The 18,156-nt window shown below is 33.4% G+C and overlaps 1 pseudogene; it reads left to right on the forward strand.

The window, feature by feature from the left end:
• Window positions 1-15,398, forward strand: part of LOC132680558 (small ribosomal subunit protein eS24-like) — a 179,641-nt pseudogene extending 164,243 nt beyond the window's left edge.
• Window positions 15,399-18,156: the final 2,758 nt, after the last annotated feature.

Genomic DNA, 18,156 nt, shown 5'->3' on the forward strand with positions numbered 1-18,156 from the left:
ATCTACAGATACAGAAAGTAGATTAGTGATTACCTATGACTGGAAGGATAGGGGACTGAGGGTAAGAGCTAAGGGATATGGGGTTTCTTCTCTGGGATAATTAAAATGTTCTAAAATTGATTATGGTAATGGATGCATAACTCTAAGAATACACTAGAAGACATTAGCTTTTAGACCATAAATGGATGAATTGTATGGTGTATTGATTATTTCTCAATAAAGCTATTAAAAAAAGAAACTTGGGTCAGGCAAAAAGCAATCTCTTCTATTCCACCTGTATTCTCATTCCAATAGACATATAGTTTCATTTGAATATTTGTTACATTAGTAATTAAAGGTCTTGTTGACAAGTTTTAGAAAACAATTTTCATTTTTAGAAAATCCCATTAATTCCCTTTCCTTTAACAAGAAACCACCTGAATTATATAACCCTAATGGTATGTACATTTGACAAATGTTTATGATTGATTTATTTCCAGAAGCATTTAAAGAGCTGTACACAGAGATGAAAGGACCATGTTTATAAATGTGGCATTATAAATGCTAATTTATTTTCCTTTAGAACAACATAGAAAGGCTTTTTTCCCATACACACACACACACACACACACACACACACACACACACACATATAAACAAAGAGAAAAAAGAGAAAATACCAGAAGACAAATGGAGTATTATATCAATTTTCAAAATAATTATCTCTGAAATTTATATGAGCAAATTCCCAACACCATTGCTGACAATGGCTAACAGTTCAACTAAACTATTGTCTTGTGACCCAATAGGCTGGTAATGGGTAACTCAATTCCAGGAATTCTCAAGACAAAAAGACAAAAGTGACAAATATATAAAACCACATACTGAGTTGATTGGCTCTTTACAGAAAATTTGTTCTCTGTCCTATTTTACCTGACAGAGGCCAGATGGTCAGATAATCAAAACTAACTTAACTATCCTTGCTGCCACCAATGGGACAATAAATGTTAGCTTTATATAAAGCAGACATGATTTAACCAGATTTAGCACGTGAAAGCCCAAGTCCTTTATTGCCACACAGACCCAACAGGAGGGCCAAGGGAAGACATCTTGTGGCACTAGTGTGGAGGAAGTGTACCATTTTTGTAACTCCAATGGAGAGAGACTCATGAGAGCAGAGTCTCCAGTGAAACCTCCAGAAACAACTAACACAGATATAATAGGGTAGGAAACAATGCAGTTGATATTTACTTGCTTATGAATGAGAATTATCATATGTGGTTTGACTGTCACCTAATAGAAGCAAAAGGGAAGGAAAAGTTTATACAAGAAAACAAAAATATAGGCTGTGGGCAGATGAATTTTTGTTTTTAATGAGTGTTTTGGGTATTTATGGTTTTCTAAGAAACCTTGTGATTTGAACTGTAGGGGCACTGGGTAGGTGTGATACCTAAGAAATGGCTGCTAATACTCTTCTATTGGCATCTTCATATCAGCTAATCCAGTGGTTATCATTACTTGTTTTAATTCTAATTGTAATTATTTAGCAGCTATAAATATAAACTTTATCCTCACTCCAAACCACCAACATACATATGATTCAAATTTTGTTATTCTCATAGATAGTGAAATATATTGCTTAAACTCATATAGATAGCAATTTTTAGACTAGGGATTAAGCACTGGATATTTTACTTCTTAAACTGTATTATTTCTATTAAAATAATACTTATCCTGATTTCTTGATTTTCTATCACCAACTGCCTCATCTTCATTGTCATCACTGGCTTTAGTTATATAAATAAGCCATGTCAATAATGATAAAAATATACTAATTAAATATCTAAAACATCTTTCAATGAAACATTAGAAACTTCATAAATCTTCCCTAGGAAAAAGTAGCATATCTAGTGATGTGGGAAACAAAGGCAAAAGAAAAAAAAATTAAGTTTCCTTACAACTTACAGCTCATTGACTTGAGACAGAGAGTGTGACCTTCCTCTAGAAACTCAGCTGCCTCGATGATGACATTTTGCTAAGGGCAAAAGGCAATTTTGCTTAACATTTTCCTGACCTCCAGGATCCTGTAAGTCCACTTTAACATATAAAAAGTTCCTTTGGAAATTTCCGTTCTCTCCACTCCCCAAATGTATGTTAACCATCATTCTCCAAGCATATAGCCCACTGGTATGTACCTAAAGGGTCTCATGACTGAGGTTTTACTAAACAGTAATAAATGACCTTTTCCTAACAATGGCTAGCCCCCTCTGGATCCTGGAAACCTTGCTTCCAAAATTCCTTGGAGCCTTGTGCTACCCCAAACCCCCCTCTCCACTTGAAAGTATATAATCTGGCCTTTCTTCACAGCTCCGGTGTAGCTCTTTTTGCCCTGGGTCTTATCATCATGCTTTAATAAAACCACATTTTGGCACTGAGGATCTCTCAAGAATTCTTTCTTGGCCCTCAGCTCTGAACCCCCACATTTTCCACATCATATAGGACTGTAACTGTCTTATATATTCAGTCGTAAAACAAAGGGTTTTTACCCTTTATTTTACCTGGAAAGAATTGTGTTGTTTTCTGTTTATTCAGAGATTTGAAAGGATGGTATATATCTTTTATGAAAGTTGAGGTCTCTATTACAGAGCCCCACTTGCAAAGATATCCATGAATTCACCATGAATAATTCTTCAGACTTAAGAACTGATCACTAAGGTTTTACACCTCTATACATTTAAATCTCTTTCTTGTTGAGCTGAGTTTTTCTTTTAAAATATCAGTACAGCAAGCATTTTTAAAATGTCATGCATTAAGCTTTTTATTTAATGTGCAAAGTGGAGTAAGAAATATCTTGGTTGCTGATCATAGTCTCATGGTCAGGGTGCAATGTGTGTGTGAGAGATGGGCGAATGAGTGTAGATGGTAACTAAAATAATTTCAACAAATAAAGTGTCACTGTAGGCATCACTGTGCACACACAGGCACATGCACACACACATATGTAACTGAAAGTGACCGGAGGAGCTTTCCTAAATTAGTATCTCAGATACAGTTGGCATTAACTTAAAAAGAAAAAACCTGTTCTGGTTTCTAAGATTTTGTCTTCATTTATAGCGACACGGCTATGAAAATAATGATAATGCTCTACAATATAATCTGAAACACATTTATTTTAACAATGATACCTGAGTCAACCCTTCTTTTTTTAATCAACTGAGATGAATCAATAAATATCAATACCTTTATACATTATTATATAATTATTTATAGTTCTAGTATTTAAAAATTCTAAAATACACAATTCTGAATTAATATTAGTAATTTAAACATTGTTGGGGTGCCTAGGTGGCTCAGTCAGTTAAGCATCTGCCTCTTGATTTCAGCTTAAGTCATGATCTCACAGTTCATGAGATCAAGCCCCAAGTTGGGTTCCTTGCTGACATCACAGATCCTGCATGGAAATCTCTCTCTCCCTCTCTCTGCCTGCCCTTCCCCTACTCATGCATGTACACTTGCTCACTGTCTCTCTCTCTCTAAAATAAATAAATAAGCTTTAAAAAAAGTTAGAAAGTGGGGTGCCTAGGTGGCTCAGTTGGTTAAGCGTTCAACGTCAGCCTAGGTCATGATCTCTCTGGTCCAGAGTTTTAGCCCTCTGCTGGGCTCTGTGCTGACAGCTCAGAGCCTGGAGCCTATTTCAAATTCTGTGTTTCCCTCTCTCTCTACCCCTCCCCCACTCAGGATTGCTCACATGCGTGTGCTCTCTCTCTCTCTCTCAAAAATAAACATTAAAAGAAAGCAAGAAAGCAAGAGAAAGAAAGAAAGAAAGAAAGAAAGAAAGAAAGAAAGAAAAAGAAAGAAAGAAAGAAAAAGACAGAAAGTTAGAGAGAAAAAAAGAAACATCATTTATTCCACAGTGTGGTAGTGAGGTTGTATCAGAATTATAGTAGGCAAAGAAATCATGTTATTATATTTAGAGGTAGAATATGAAGTTATCAAAAACAGCCATTGATGTTACTATTATTTCTCATTTTAAAACAAAATCTATAATTAAAAAATATAATCAATGAAATGACTATTGTAATAAATCTAAGAAATCTTGTATCTGCTAAAAAAAACTTTGAAAATGATGTAAAAGGTCACTTTGCAATGAGGCACGTGAATTCTGCCAATTAATTAACAGATGTCAGAGTTAATTCCTTTTACATTTTCTGACACATTATTATAATACTATTAGCGTATATTTAAATCTGCATAGTCTGGAAATAACAGAATAACAAAGAACTGAATTCCATACTATGGAAGATTTGAAGAATTAATTTTTTTTAAATGTATCATGGACACTGGAAAATGCTCAAGCTAATGATGCCATACACATTTTTTTTAAATATTACCTTTTGATGTGTTACATGAGCACATTTACATACTATAATCAATAAAAGGCTTATCCATAAATGAGCTATTATATGCTTAAGGAAAATATTCCCCTTATTCATCATCAAATATAATAATAACAACACAAGAAAAAATTTTCTGAGAACAATTTTCCCTCTCCAGGATTAATATAAAGCAGAAAGTAGGACTGTTTGATATTTCTACATTTTTATTATAGTTTAAGTTCCCTATGAAGATTTTAAAATTTTGGAAAGGTTAGGGCTGAAGGATTAATATTGCTTTTTAAAGAATGTAAAAACACAGTATAATTTACAATAAGAAAAAGCGATTTATAAAAATCATCTGTAAAAAGGGTTCTAATAGAAAAACTATACATTTTTAGTGTTATTTTACAAGTCTTTAGATGAGATTGCACAACACTACTCCTCTGATCAATTTTGACCATTCCACAATTCTGTCACATGTATTCTGAGTGTTGTTTTAAAGGAAAAAGCTACTTCATTGTCACCTCTTCACTTTAAAGTGTGTAATTTTTCATGAACAAACATCAAGAAAATCACTGAGAAAATCAATAAAGCATAAACAATTTCAATTTTTAAATAATTTTCCAAACCAGTCGCTTCATGGCTTCCAAGTAAGTGAATGAATCAGGATTCAAAACCATTATTCTTTCTTGGACAATTAGGAGAAATATACTAAAAATTAATTAATTAATTAATTAATTAATTAATTAAACATCACAAATTCAAGAGTACAGACTGAATGCTTATATTTTTAATTTAAAAATTTCATGCCTTGTTGGTTGTGTGTGTGTGCATGTGTATGTGCATATGTTTCAAAAATACAGTGAATCTTTCAAGAGCAAAGCATTTCATGGAATACAGAAGAATTCTTCCCATGTTACAAGTATTTTCCAAATCAACATTTTCTAAGCCTGGAATTGTATGGAAACAACTTCAAGAGTGGTAACTTGCAATCTGTCAGTAAGTAAAATAGTGTAAGTGTCAAGAGCATGGACTCTGGAATTAGCCTAGTAGGGTTTCTTCCTGCTGATACTTTTTAGCTATGTGAATATCTACAAGTTATGTTAACATTCCTGTGTCTCATTTTTCTCATCTATAAAATCAGGATTAAATAACAGTACCTACACCTCATTGGTTTTTGTGAGAATTACATGAGTTTTCATGTGTAAAATACTTAGCCAGGAGCTTAATATTTGGTATTTTTATCTAAACAATACTTAAAATAATTATAAGATAAAAATACAAAAATAGAATTTTAAGTTTTAGATCCAGTGAAGTTTCATTAATCACATATTTTCATTAAACATCTGAAAATATTTCAATTTTTCATCTTTTTTCAATATTAAATAACATTTAAAAAAATCATGAATATTTTTATAAAGTATACATATGTTTAAAATTTTTTAATATTGAATAGATTTAATAACACAATGATCTTTAATACATTTGCTACTAAAAAACACTGAAAAATTATAATTACCTTAAATTTGAGGTCTTAAATATTCTTATGTTCAGGTTTTCATATTTCTCAAGGGAACACAATTTTATTAAAGAATATTTTATGAAATGGTTTGCAAACTAAATTAATGCACTTATTTTGCCAAGTAAAAATAAAATTGTATTTTTTGCTCTTGTAATCTCATCCAATAAATTCACTGAAGTAAAACAATAGGTCACTTTAATCCCTGAAGTTGCTATACACAAAAACTAAAAGGATGATGTGCATATTACTCAGTATTTAAAAAGAAGGCATATATACAAAAAAGGATATTTGAAAGTGCATATCAATAAAAGAAGATTATTATTTTCTAAATTAAATTATATTATTTAATGCACCTTTTTTCCTATCATATTTAAACTTATGTTTTCTGCTAAGCAAATATCAAATACTGTAGTGAGATTAGATAAAATTGCTAGGTTCTTCTTTCACTGAAGCATCATTCCAGAAAAAAATTATAAATCCAAATGTATTGATACTTGTAATTATCTTTATAAATCCCTACACATCAGTCTCACAATGAAGACAGGTCATATTATTTCAAGACATGTGGGAAATGATTAATACTGTAGGGTTAGTGTACTTGAATTTTGTTTATCTCATCCATAATTTTCATCTTCTGAACTTTGAAGCCTTTCTGAATTCAGAGAAACTTCAATACAAAAATTAATTACTGCTAGGACAATAAGGACTTGGCCACAGTAACTTTGGTGTTCAAATTAAAGATAAAATGATGGATTTTTCTTATTTGAAGTGAAAACTATTCACATGTAATTGATCAGAAAAGCAAGATCAGTTAGTTATTGGTGTAATGACTTCATTTTTATCTCACTCTTTTTCTATAGGAAGCTATGTTTATGTCTTTCTATGATCCACCTATCTTTTTCCCATCTATATATCCACGTTAACTTCTGCAGTAATATTAACACATACCAAAAAATGTTTACACAATCCTGAATTATTCTTTGCAGTACCTTAAAATAATAGACATTATAATGCCCATTTCATCCATGAAGAGAGCTTGAATGTTTAATATACTCAGATTTCATAAAGTCTATAAAGGCAGGTATATAATTCAAACTCAGTTATTTAAATTTCAGAGCTGAGTCTTTCAACTATATCTATGGGTACTATAAAATTAAACAATATATAGAAATTCAACAAAAATGAATACATTTCATGTTTTTCTCAGTTCTTTTATGAGGTGTCCAGTTCAGCCAATCTTTCAAATACATCCAAATATTTAATGTGAATATTCCGTAATCTGAAAAACCCATGAGAATGTCAATGAGAGCAAGCGATGGCATGAGTACCTGCTGAAACTGACTGAAAAGGACAGTCAGTTCATGGCAGTGCATGCCAAGGCCATTTCGCTGCCTTTAATTCTCTTCCTTTGTCAAATAGTATTAGTCCACCAAAATGGGATACTACAACATAAGGATTTTGTAATCTCTATTTTCACATTAATTCCAATACTTCATCACATCACAGCATGTAAATTTATCATTATAAATTTAACCAATGCCATGAGTCATTGTTCCCAGGAAACAGATTTGCATGAAGGAGGTATATTTTTTTTGGAAATCCCTTTGCTCACATCCATGTCTACCTTCTGTCAGTTTTACCAAAAAATTTGTCAATGCATAACATGGGTCACTATTTTCCTATCATTAAATACCAGTTTTCTTACTCTTTCTTCAAGCTTTCATAATATTTTGTCCCACACTTTCCATCTTTATACGATAATATCGTCTTCATCTGCTGCATGTTCCTACCCACCCCTCTTATCTACAAATTGTGTGTTTTGCTGCCACAGCATTCGATCCCTGGTAGCAATATCTATATCATAATTATGCTGCATATGGCAAACAAGACTGCATCAATATAAACTACACTTATTTAGCTTATAAGTGTGGTGGTCATCAATTCTGGCAGAACTCCATCGAGTAGATTTTTATCACCTAAGCTAAACTGATTTGTATGATTAGTGAGGCTCACTACTGACTGGTTTTGGTTGGCTTTAGCTGGGAGAAATTTGGCTAGTTTGTCTCCCCATGTCCCTCATCCTCCAGCAGCCTAGCTCAGGCATGGTCCTCTGGTGATTTCAGACACATAAGAATTCAAATAAAAACACGAAATGCTTTTTCAAGTTTTTACTTTGCTACATCTTTTAAGAACAAAGGAATTTATGGCTGGGCCCAATGCCAGACTGGCAGGTTAAATGACAAAGGTCATGGATAAAGGGAGAAGCAAAGAATTGGGGACAGTTAAACAACAACTCTACCAAATCCAAATGTGGATTAAATACACACACACACACACACACACACACACACACACACACACATTATGAACTCTCTTATTTTTCAAAACCTTAATGTAAATGTTTCCAGATGAACTACAAAATCCTTTAGTCAAGTTATACACTCACACAAAACCTGGCTGAGTATAGCTTAGGTTACATTCATTTTATACACTGATTCATATCTTCATATTATTATTTTTCATTCAAGACTATAATTGGAATGCCTATTTATTTAAGATATCTTTCTTGCCTCTCTATAGTTTTATGATTTCTCCAAAGAGTTACAACACATTTTAAGTTCCTGGCTATCTCTCTCTTTCTCTCCCTTTCTCTCCCTCTCGCTCTTGCTCTCTCTCTCTCTCTCTCTCGTCATTGTTGTTGCTACTAAAACTGTACTATTTCCCCCACTATATGTTCATTTTATTATTTTGTTTGATAAGGGCTTATTTAATTTTATAAATGATTTAAATTTTCTAAGTATCATTTCTTAACATTAAGCTTAACATTGATAGCTTACATTAAGCTATCAAAGTATTGGAATGACCAATGTGGGAAGCTGTGAGTAGTTTGGAAGGTGTCTGGGTAACGGATCAGGAAGATAAGGATATTAGTCCCTGTGCTGTACAAGATAAAGTTTAGCTTGATTCAAGACAAAACCCATGATAGAAAATCCAGGATAACAGACTAGAGCATCTCAGTAGATCATGTAAGGAAATAGAAGAGACTTAATACAAAATTTGGCATATGATGGATTATGAACTCCATTTCAGATGGCAGGAAAAATAATAAAATAAATAATGTTCATTAGGTATGTGCTACATTAAAAGTATTCTTATACATATCTATTAATTTAATTTTCATAATATACCCCATGAACTACTATTATTACAGTGACTTCCCAAATGAGGAGGCCATAGCCCAGAGAATTTAAAAGACTTAGCCAAGATTGCATTGTTACTAAGAATGCACCTTTCAATATTGCTTTTTTGTTCCTTAAGAAAAACAACCCTTTTCAAAGGGTGTACAACTACATATTCTCATGTTTGTGGAAGACAGCAAGTGATAACAAGGAAACTGAGTTAAACATCCAAGTGTCTCCCACAGGACATTTGATATTAAATTATAATTGTTGTTTTTTTTTTTTTTATCTTTCCAGCTGGTGAGGCTCTGGCTTCTTATCTTGTCTACATTAAGTTCAAATTTATGCCATCTTTTCCATTGGCAATTGCTAATCCTCTCATGCAGGGAGGGATATATGCATGAAAACTGAGCTTCTCTAAAAACACCATAAAGTCTCACAACTCCTACCCTTTATTACTTGCCTTTCCAACTTTCTGGAATGTTGTATAAATACACTTTTTTAATTTTTCTTAAAAACCTCTGAATCATTACTAAGACTCAGGTGAAACAGAACTTCCTCACTAAAATCTTCCCTGACTTATCAAGGAAAAATAAGCTGTTCATCTATGATTCTGTAACAATCAAACCGTATCTTTTTCTTACTATGTTATGTAATTTCTGTTTGCAGCCATCCTCTCTAGCAGTTCCTTTATTTTCCAAGCTCTGTATCAGTCTTGCCTAGTACAAGTCCCTTTAACTTGGGGCCATGATGGTATTTGAGTTTGTATCCCCAGGACTTAGAATAGTTTCTGGTAAATATAAAACACTGAACAAACACATATAGAGGGAATTAATAAGGGAATCTAAAGGGTTTTCATTTAATTTTTTTTTAACTCAGCAAGAGTTAACTAGCATAAAAAAGGGAGAAGACATTGTAATAAATTAACTTTTACTTTGTACACCCTCTTATTCATCATTATGGCAGAAATTAGTGAATTACATTACTTATAATTACCCAGAAAGAAAAATCGTCCTGCCTTATAACTGCTGTTGATTATGAATTCTGTATTCTAAAGACTCGTTATTCAAATATGGTATTTTTGGAAAACACAAAAATATGCTTTAGTATTACCTCACATCACAGGAAAGTTTTTCTACTCAAGTCATCAATAGCTTTGCCAGAAGAAATAGCAGATTCTCAACAGTACCTTCTGCTTGGTACTTCTCAATTAATTAACTTCGGAATGAGTGAAGAATAAATTCTCAAACAATATCAATGACTGTAAAATATTTTTTCCATTGAACATATAATACGTTTATTCATCTTGCACATTTAGGCCGTCCCAGGCATTTGCAGAAACAGATGTTCCTGAGAGTATATCAGCGTACAGACATCAATGTTATGCTTATCTCATATATGGAGCCTTAGTTTCTAAGCTAGTACTTAAATCAACATCACAGAATGTTTCAGTGATTTATACAGTCCTTCATTTCAGTAAAGTAGAAAACAGTCCTCAAAAGCAGCCAGCCATATAACAGACCTAGAGGTACAGAAAAACCACCAACAGATTTGCCAAAGAACCAGATGCTGTCTTTGGAAGAAAATTTCCCAGCTTGGCATCAGGAGCTTACAATGTCATCCAAATGATTCCTCCACACTTTGGAAGACAATATTTTCAAACAACCTAAGCACACAAAAACCCATTGGAATAGCACTAAAGCTAAAGCATAAGTAGTCTTTGGAGACTAGAGTAAGGTATACAAAATGCAACTTAATATGTTTTTTTTTTAATGTAGATTAGAAAAATAACAAAAGAATATTTTAAATGCACCTTATTTTTATTTTTTTTTAAATTTTATTTAAATCCAAGTTATTTAACATATAATGTAATAATGATTTCAGGAGTAGAACTTAGTGGTCCATAACCTACCTATAACACCCAGTGGTTATCCCAACAAGTGCCCTCCCTAATGCCCATCACCCATCCAGACCATTCTGCCATCCAAAACCCCTCCATCAACCCTCAGATTGTTCTCTGCATTTACATGCACTTTAAGTGAAATTATGGTAGGGATGTGTGTTCAGAAGAACCAAGTGCATGTTAATACCAATCTTTATCTTTAACATATATAAAATTATTTCCAAAGTCTGTTACATCTGTGGGGTATAACAAAAACAAAATCAGAGTTATATCCTTAGTGGGAAATTGATCCAGATAACAGATAAGCTCCTGTGTGTGTGTTTGTGTGTGTGTGTGTATTGTTTTATCTTTATATCATTTTTGTTTTATGATCATTATTCCAAAATCCTAACAAAATCTGTAAAACTCAGTTTACTATTTTAAAGAAGGAAGTAGAAAATACAAAAGCACACAAGAAACATTAAGTGAAGTTTTTATTTGTTTTGAATACAAAACCAGGTAGCAGTTAAACATTTAAGAATAAATTATTTCTCCAGAAATATTTCTCCGGAAAAGATAAGATCTTTTGATAAATACTGTTATATTGCACATAATTTAGAAATACAAAATTTTTAAGAAATATTCATGTTTTTAAGAAATATTTGTTTTTCATTATAATATTTACATTCTAGTAAAATATGTATAGAAATTGCATATTTATCTATTTTTATAAATGCATGTAAACGTACTTTTTTTTTTACTATAATGAGAATCACTTGGCTTTTATATGATCTAATTAGGTGAACTGAATCAATGTTTGGGATTTGTTGAAAATTTGGGAATATACTTCCTGTATCTCCCAAAGTGATATGTATGATTTTCTAATAATAGGGAAAATAAATCCCTTCAGAACATAGTTGCCTGAATTTTATTTCTCAAGGAATTAAAAATTAATTTCCTAGTACTGAAAATATTGGTTTATACATTTTATTTTTGAAGCAATGTGAAAAGGATCATCCAAAGACATATAAAATTGATTCAGGACTATCTTATTTAAGAGTAATTTATGTCCTTCCTTTATCTCTACATGAAATTTGTGGATGATTTTATTTAAGATGCTTTTCATTAAACGGGGTCAAATTCCTGTGAGCACAAGTCACTTAGGGGAACAAAACTGACAAGTTCCCACGATCAGGACTTTTCAACTAGTTTATCAATAGTTGATTTCCTCAGCAGGTCATTAGAGCCTGCTGCACAGATATGAGCACATTTAGCAATGAAGTCAACAGACCTAAGAGCCCCATCCAAGCATCAAATGAAGAAAGCAGCCAAGAGCTTTGCACAGACACAGATGTTAATGCTAAAAAATGTATTCCAGACTTTAGCATCTGTGTACTTTATCTGTCAGACATTCCCTTTGTATGGCTCAGCTGCTGGCTCTGTAGTGGGACATAAAGGAGAGGGAGTATAGGAAAAGACTATGAGTTGCATTAACTCTTTTCTATAAAAATACTGCCACAGTTTAATAATTCTATACTCTATTGTGTTAAATAATGGGTGCAGAGGTATTTCATGATTTATATTATGGAGAAATTAAGGACTTCTATATTGAAAGCAATATTCTGAGATTTACATAAAACATATAAACAAATCAGTTCAAAGGTATACTTTTCTGACATCATCAAAATATAATCAGATATTATATTAATTACATCCAGCATCTCAAGGCCAAGAAATGAGGGAAAAAAGACCATCACATTTAAAAACTTGAACTTCAAAGAGTGTCTTTTCTAAAATTGGTTATAATTTTGAAGTACAAATGATTTGAGTATATTTACATCACACAACAATTTTACATAGTAATTTCAATACCATGCACGTACATTTTTGACTAACAAATGTTGCCTTACTTGGTATTCAATAATTTTTTAAACCTCACTATATCTTCTAATGTCATGTTTCTTGGACTCAGGGCGCCCTATTCACTGCCAAAGCCATCAGGCCAGTCCTCTCCTGGATACCAGTAAATAAACAGTGGATAAGTAAGTCCACATTAATAATCCTTTCCCATGTTAAAAATTACACAGGAACAGCTCATTCCAAATTACTGCAATTTATAACTATAAGGATCTAAAGTGGACAACATTGCTAACAGGAACCAAAAGGACTTGATGGGTCCTTTCCTCTCCTAGCAATGATCATCTGCAAAGATGTAAATTGTCATGAGTGATGTAAAAGGTGACATTTTCCGCAGTTAAAAGGTATGAATATTAACTGTTAGATAATTAGTGGTCTATTCCCTCTATTTCTTACACTGCGTGTATGTACACATGTGTTACTCTAATAGAAAAACAAGGCAGTTTGACTAAATGTGAGAAAAGGTGGTTGTATGAGTAAAATAAATAAATTATATTCAGATCTTACTGTGTGACAGACCCTAACTTAAACATATTACATATATTTCTTACTGAATCCTTGAAAAAGCCAAAATGTTAAGTATGGTATATTCCTCTTTTCCTGTTAAGGAAATGACAACTTTGATCTAGCAAAGGCAACCCCACTCCCAAGTGGTGAAACTTGGACCCAAAGCTGTGGTGTGTGATTCCAAATTCTATGCTTGATCACAGTTTGATCTGTTGTGGACAAGTAAATGTTTAAGAAACTTCTCAAGGAGCAATGGGGAGAGCCCTGATTTCTAGCATGATCAAATTTTGTGTAAGTCCCTCCACCTCAGTTGATGTTAAGCTATCAAACAGTCATTAGTGAATATGACATTGGGAAGAAATGTACAATTGCTCTGGGAAGCCAGTGCAAGCAGGGTCTAGAATACAAGTGCAACTTATGGTAATTTAGTCCTTTCTGAAGCCTATCAACTGGATAGAACAAATATCTACTGTGAATTCTATTTTTTAAAAGGCCTTAACTGCATAAATAGTTGCTGCAGCCCATCAGTGATGAATTTCTTAGTCCCTAAACTTAGTGTAAATGATTTTTTAAATGTTTAAAATTAAGCAGCATTTAAAATGAATTTTTCATGTAAGTCTAGCGGTAATATTTAATGAAGTCTTCATACTTATCCTATTAATTCACTAAAACTGACACTTATCTTTGAAACTGTACTAACATTTGGCCAAAAAGTAAACTGTTTTGTTCACATTTTTCAACAATATACTTTGATATTTTCAACAATATACTTTGGGACTTACCAAACGGTCTATACCATCCTTCAAACATGTTTGACAGCTATTTGTTTTATGCATTATAATTCAATAAATGCATATTAATGATAATAGTAGTTTTAAATAGTTTCATAATCAAACATTTTTTATCTGATATATGCATATAAAAGTGAAACATTTTGGTTACTTTGTGATGGAAAGGTATTTTCGATAAACTATAACTCTAAACTTTATAAAACTTATAGACATCTCAATAACAATATATTCCCTGATTTTTACCATGTGCCTATACATCCCAGTCACATTCCTAAAGTCATTATGAATTAAGAATATTCATATGAATGTTCAAAAAATTTCACACATCTGCCAACACATTAAATCTTTTCCAAAATGGAATCTAATTGTATACACTTGAAACCTTATATCATGGCTTAATAATATAACTTGGGGAAACTGTCACATAAGCCCTTTGGGGTCATCTATTGAATAGACTACAAATTAGCTAACCAGTTCCTCACTGATGAATTTAAATCATTAAGATGCTAATAGCAAGAAAAACTGTCTAAAATCATAAAACTTCTAAGAGAAAACATAGAAAAGAAACCTCATTGACACCGACCTTGACAATGATATTTTTTTGGGTATGATCCCAAAAGCACAAGTAACAAAGCAAAAAATAAACAAGTGGGACTACATCAAAATGAAAAGCTTTTGCATAGGCTCGGCCGTCATCATGAATGACACATAAGTATCCAGACCAGTAAGTTCATGAATAACTGACTACCTCAGCGGAAACAGACGGTCATTGATGTTCTTTACCCCAGAAAGCAACAGTACCTAAGACAGAAATTCGGGAAAAATTAGCCAAAATGTACAAGACCACACACCATAAAGATGTCATCTTTATATTTGGATTCAGAACCCATTTTGGTGGTGGCAAGACAACTGGCTCTGCCATGATTTATGATTCCTGGGACTATGCAAAGAAAAACAAACACAAACACAGACTTGCAAGACATGGCCTGTATGAGAAGAAAAAGTTGTCAGAAAAACAGCAAAAGGAATCCAAGAACAGAATGAAGAAAGGCAGGGGGACTGCAAAAGCCAATGTTGATGCCGACAAAAAGGAGTAAAGATTCTTGGGGCGCCTGGGTGGCTCAGTCGGCTAAGCATCCAACTTCGGCTCAGGTCATGATCTCGCGGTCCGTGAGTTCGAGCCCCGCATCGGACTCTATGCTGACCACTCAGAGCCTGGAGGCTGTTTCGGATTCTGTGTCTCCCTCTCTCTCTGACCCTCCCCCATTCATGCTCTGTTTCTCTCTATCTCAAAAATAAATAAACCTTAAAAAAAATTTAAAAAGAAAAGATTCTGCAGTGACTATCTGTGGTGATTGTGCAGATTTTTCAGGAGAGGATTAATAACCTAAAAACAAAAAAATAAAAAATAAAATAAAAAGCTACTACATAGCAAAAGAAATAATTAAAAAAACAAACAAAGGCAGGCAACCTACACACTGAAAGAAAATATTTGCAAACTATATATATATTTTTAATGTTTTTAATGTTTATTTATTTTTGACAGAGAGAGAGAGAGAGAGCGGTGGGGTGGGGGGGCAGAGAGTGAGGGAGACACAGAATCTGAAGCAGGTTCCAGGCTCTGAGCCGCCAGCACAGAGCCCAATGCGGGACCTGAACCCACGAACCACGAGATCATGACGGGAGCCCAAGTCAGATGCTTAATCAACTGAGCCACCAAGGTGCTCCGCAAACTATGTATCTAATAAGATGGTAATATCCAATATATATGAAGAACTCATACAACTCAGTAACAAACAAAAAAAAAGCAATCTAATTAAAAAATGGGCAGAAGAAGTGAATAGACACTTTTTCCAAATAAAACATGCAAATGGCCAACAAGCACATGAAAAGACGTTCAACATCACTAATCATTGGGGAAATGCAAATCAAAAGTACAGTGAGGCATCACTTCACACCTGTTAAAATGGCTAACATCAAAAAAACAAGAGATAGGGCACCTGGGAGGCTCAGTCAAATAAGGATCTGACTCTTGATTCAGCTCAGGTCATGATCTCATGATCCTGAGACCAAGCTCCATGTCTAGCTCTGTCCTGATAGCATGGAGCCTTCTTGGAATTCTCTCTCTCTCTGTCTCTCTATGCTCCTATCCCGCTCCCTCTCTCTCTCTCTCTCAAAATAAAGATAAGTAAACATTTAAAAAAAAAAAAAAGACAAGAGATAAATTTTGGCAAGAATGTGGAGAAAAGGAAACTCTTATGCCCTTTTGGTGGGAACATAAATGGATACATCCTATGGAAAACAGTAGGGGGATCCTCAAGAAATTAAAAATGGAACTACAATATGATCTAGCAATCTCTCCCCTGGGCATATATCTGAAGTGAGTGAAAACAGGATATTGAAAAGATATCTGCATGCCTACATTTATTACAGCATCATTCACAATAGCCAAAATACCAGAACAAAGTAAGTGCCCGCCACTGGATGAACAGATAAAAAGATGTGGTATATTACAAACAATGGAAGATTATTCAGCCATGAGAAAGAATGATATCCTTCCATCTGCAATAACATGGACAGAACTTGAAGGCACATGCTAAGTGAGATAATCCAGAGAAAGATAAATAGAGTATGATTTTCTCTCTCTGTCTCTCTATGCTCCTCTGGGCATTTGTTAATTTTGTGTAAGGGGCAAAAATTGTGAAGACTTAGGTAAAGTGTCACAGACAGAAGAGCAATCTCATAGTGCATACAAACTAGATAAACTTTGGGTGGTCTCACAGGGCTAAAATGATAGATGATAAATAGGTAATAGGTAGATAGATAGGCAAGTAGGTAGGTAGGTAAACAGATAACAAGAATGTCACATTCCTGGTGAGAAAAAGGAGATAAAGGGTCAGAGGAAACCAGTACTGCCAATCTCCCCACTAATACATTTCCCAAATTCTGAAGGTGTTAGGGCAGAAGACTGAAAATCAAAGCTCAAAAATTCTACTTGGTTTTCAAATGTTGAGAAGAACACACAAAAGTTGTCATGTCAGTTATAAATCTTAAAGAACTGAAGTCTGGGAGACTTGGCAAACTGTGGTATCTGAACTGTCAAAACACTAATCACTTCACAGTCTGATTGGATTAAGGTGTTTATCTGCCACTCTACCTAGAAAAAACAATAAATCAACTGCAGAAAAGTGTGTGAAATCAAGAGCCTCTTAAGTTTTTTGAGTACATAATACAATAAAAAATTAGTAGGAATATGAAAAATCATGATTAAATACTTGAAAATCAAGCATTTAATTGATAATAGGAGTTTTACAATATGATTAACATGATTAACAAAATAAAAAAGAGATATAATAAATGAAAAAGTGGAGATTTTAATCAAAGAATAATCTGAAAAAGAATGAAATGGATAGTCTTAAGACTAAAATATACAACTGAATTCGACAACCCAAATGATTAGGTTAACAGCAGGTTATTGATGAAAAAAAAGAGGAGTGATAAGTGGAAGACAGTTAAATAGAAAATATATAAAGGAAAGAAATGAAAATGGAAAATAGAGAACAGACTATTACTGGCATTTATTCAGCACAAAAGTCTAGCATATATGTAATTTGAATCTTGAAAGAAGAAATGAGAGATAAGGCAAAAGTAGTGTTTCACGAGATAACTGTTTATAAAACATGATGAAAGATACCAAACCAAAATTTCAAGAGCCTTGCCAACTCCACACAGTACCCACTTTTATTTATTTTTATTTCATTTTTTTCAAATGTTTTTTTACTTTTGAATGAGAGAGAGAGAGAGAGAGAGAGAGAGAGAGCGAGCTGGGGAGGGCAGAGAGAAGGGGACAGAGGATCCAAAGAGGACTCCGTGCTGACAGCAGTGTGCCCAATGTGGGCTCGAACCCATGAACAGCGAGATAGGGACCTGAGCTGAAGTCGGATGCTCAACTGACTGAGCCATGGAGATGTCCTTTCATTTTTTAAAAGAGGAAAAAAAAAAT

Source organism: Panthera onca, chromosome A1 (genome assembly GCF_046562875.1).
Source record: "Panthera onca isolate mPanOnc1 chromosome A1, mPanOnc1 haplotype 2, whole genome shotgun sequence".
NCBI classification, from domain to species: domain Eukaryota; kingdom Metazoa; phylum Chordata; class Mammalia; order Carnivora; family Felidae; genus Panthera; species Panthera onca.